Genomic DNA, 290 nt, shown 5'->3' with positions numbered 1-290 from the left:
GTCGCACACCGTTTGTTTTGTAGTACCGCTTTTTTGCAAAGTAAAATACACGATACTTACTGGTAGAAAATTGGAGCGTGAGAGTGTATACAGGCCTACCAAACTGACTTTCAGAGGCTCCCCGGCTTCCACCGACAGCTGCGCCACCTACAGAGTTTGCACTGTCAACTCAAGAGCAGATTAAAGAATGTTTCTCGACAAAAACTGCATATTGATAGAAGCAGATTTCTTCATATATGTAATAAATAGTTAAAATTTACCTCTTGGTACTGTAAATATTAGACTTTTAG

Source organism: Penaeus monodon, chromosome 22 (genome assembly GCF_015228065.2).
Source record: "Penaeus monodon isolate SGIC_2016 chromosome 22, NSTDA_Pmon_1, whole genome shotgun sequence".
Lineage (NCBI taxonomy): Eukaryota > Metazoa > Arthropoda > Malacostraca > Decapoda > Penaeidae > Penaeus > Penaeus monodon.
The sequence above is the reverse complement of the archived record's forward strand: the minus strand, read 5'-3'. Positions refer to the sequence as shown.